The 3,123-nt window shown below is 41.7% G+C and overlaps 1 long non-coding RNA gene across 1 annotated transcript in view; it reads right to left on the reverse strand.

Annotated features, from left to right (window-relative positions):
* LOC116695820 (uncharacterized) overlaps positions 1–2,661 on the reverse strand; it is a 5,889-nt gene extending 3,228 nt beyond the window's left edge. Inside the window, exons 1-2 of the long non-coding RNA XR_004333562.1 lie at positions 2,590–2,661; positions 665–671 (exon numbers count right to left, since the gene is read on the reverse strand). This is a non-coding gene — a long non-coding RNA (uncharacterized LOC116695820). The remainder of the gene's footprint in view (positions 1–664; positions 672–2,589) is intronic.
* Between the last annotated feature and the right edge of the window lie 462 nt (positions 2,662–3,123).

Here is a 3,123-nt window from a genome sequence, read left to right on the forward strand (position 1 = left end):
CCTAATTCATTAACGTGGCAGCTCTTGGTCTGATCCTGTTTTAAAATTCAGTTAAGTCTGATAAAATGACTTTCCCTAGATGTAAACTAAACCAACCCTGCATGGAAATTGGTGAAATGGTCACGTTATTTTGATTTACTGATTCATCAACAACAACACGATTTTCTTGTTACTTTCGTGGTGGTAACCACGAAATGATCGACGGTCGCCGGGACACGTTCAGCGGTCTCTGAGGGATGCAACAACGTGGAAATGAAACGCAACACGCAGGTGGACGGACCACCACACGCGGGACGTGCTACAACAATGGGACGGTTGTGGTTAGGAAAAGAAAACGGGGGAAAGGCAGCCGCCGGTACACGTAGATGGTGACATCGGGACATGATCAGTGGTCTCTGGCTGACGCCGGTGGAGGGACCACCACACGCGGAATGCGTTGTGGTTGGGAAAAGAACAACGGGGAAAGGAACTGCCACACGCGAGACGCAATACCCAGTCTCTGGGGTGAAAGTCCTGTGTTGTTTGACCCGTCCACCGCCCCAACCAACCTCCTTACGTGGATTTTCGCCTTTTCAATGCTACTCGCTACCGTAATTCGTTATCACGAAAGGTGCTTCCCGTTGAAAAACATTATTTCATCACAAACTGCCATGAGACTGTGCACACATAACCTTCATGCTATCAACTACATGTTGTTTGGTATGAAATATATATTGTTGAAAACATAATTCTGTTGTTTTTCCTCAATAAACAGGCTCAAAAGCGATAGTGGACTGGAGAACATTTGAGGTGTTGTGTAACTGTGAAAAATTGTAAACCCGCCACGTGTTGTCTGTGAGAGGAAAACATTGTATGAGTAAACCAAATCCACTTGATGCTGGTGCAACTTTAGCCTGGAGAACATCCAGTAAATGTGTTGAATGTGTGAAAATCTGCCTGCTCTCTTTCTTCCACCACAGAGTCGTGTTCACAGTCACACATTCACAAACACACACAACACAAGCACAAACACAGCAGCTCCAACCTTCCCATGCCTCTCAGTTAGGATATTGTCTGGATCTTGCCTATTTCATGGATTAGTTACAGGAGGGGCTTTTAAAATTGTATCTGAGTGAACATTTTCGGAGGGAACCTCTGTATAACCTTGCCACTTCTACACTGTCTCCCAGACTTAGGCTCATCTTCTGTGTAATAAAAGCAGACACAAAAGAACATCCTTGCTCCTGACCCGCATGCTATGAAGGCTGTGCTTCTTTTCTTTGTCCATCACAGAGTCTTTTGGCTGCGCTATTCAGAAGCAAAATATCTAATTTAGTACTGTGGAAACTTTGAAAAGGACAGAAAATGCCGTGCATAGACCCCAGAGAGCAATGGATTGTTAGCCAGCTATCTGAAATAGAATGAATAAATCATACAAAACTACGAAGGAAGGACAACTGGTAAATGTTAAAAACTGAAAAACATGAGAAATGATATAAGCAACTTTAAAGTGTGTAGAGTAGTAGGCTATACAAACGAGTGTCACAACTGTCTCATATTTAGAATTTTCGTTTACATACAACTTGTACAATTTTCTGCCATGACAGACCGTAATTTTCTAATTTTTGCAGTCCCCTAATAAAACTACTAACATTAACACTAAATCTATTACATTTACATTTTAAGTTCCACAATGTGAAGTTATATTTTGAATTGTTGGAGGGACATTTTTGTGAACATGCCAACAAACTACACACAGCGCAAATTCTTTCAGGAAGACGTCTAATAACTTCAATCCCCCCCATCTCTTCCTAAATCGATCACTCTTCAGTTAAACCAAAAAGAAGAAGCCATGAAATTCATGAGCCAATCACAGCATTACATCTCTGCTTTAAATCTGTCAATCACAGCTGTGTCTGCTGCGGTCAGCTGTGATTGAATGGAAGAGTGCAAACCTCCTCCTCCCCTTCCACCTCCAGTCATCATCACCCACGGCACCCTGGGTCTTTCCCGGGAAACCGCTCCCCACGACTTCCTTGGTCCGATCTTCGGGCTCTTTCACCACCATCACCAGTGTCTAGACTCCATCGGAGGGACATGTCTTCTTTCTGTACCCCTTTAAAACATTATTTTAAATCTAATGGAATCCAATCTCCAAAGACTTGGCACATTTTACATCTGCAACAAAGTCTTTCCTGATTGAAATGGAGCAGAACAGCTAACCTCACATATTAATGCAGGAAATGGCCACCTCCTCACGAACAGGTGGCAGTCATCAAGTTAAAGATTGATGAGAAATGAATAACTATTTTGTACATAAAGCTAACATTTTGATGGTATTATGTTTACCATGTTCACTATCAGCGTGTTAGCTTTTCAACATTTGCAGTATTAGCACTTAACACAAAGTTTACCTGAGGATGATGGGAATGTGATTAGTTCTGCGAGTATTTCGTCATAAACCAAAGTATTACACATCACAAATTGAACCTGATCATGGCACTAGAGTAAAAGTGAAGGGAAGTGATTACAGTTCATCCTGAGAGAAACGTGAATGTTCGTGCCAAATTGCATGTTATCCAATAGTATTTGAGACATTTCATTTAATACCACAAATGCAAACCTCAAGGTGGTGGTAGGGGAAACGTCGGGGATCACCAAAGTCATTAGGATTCATCCTCAGGGAAACATGAATGGTACTACCAATTTTCATGGAAACCATTAAATATGTGTATATATATTTTAGTGTGGACCAAAGCAGTGGACGGACCAACCAACATTGCCATTGTTAGAGTCGGTTGCGTGGCTAAAAAGTTAAGCAATGGGTTAGGATAGAAATATGAAAATGCTCTTTAATGAAGTCCCATGTCAAGTTATTAGAATGCCCTTCAGCAAGGCCTTTTATTCCCACCTGTTGCAGTAAGGACAGTCTGTGGCCTACAGGCTTCACATCACCATCACTTTCATTCAAAGTAAAAACAGGCTGGGGAGAATTTCTGAAACTGACCGCATAGCTAAATAAAGCTGCTTTTATGTATGTGTAATGATGTAACATACCAAAGGCAGCCTTTCCTCACCCCATTTATATTTTGTGACTGAAAACCCTGGTCCTTTAATGTGCATCAAAAGGATTCTTGTTGACAG

This window comes from Etheostoma spectabile, chromosome 9 (genome assembly GCF_008692095.1).
Source record: "Etheostoma spectabile isolate EspeVRDwgs_2016 chromosome 9, UIUC_Espe_1.0, whole genome shotgun sequence".
In the NCBI taxonomy this organism is placed as follows: Eukaryota; Metazoa; Chordata; class Actinopteri; order Perciformes; family Percidae; genus Etheostoma; species Etheostoma spectabile.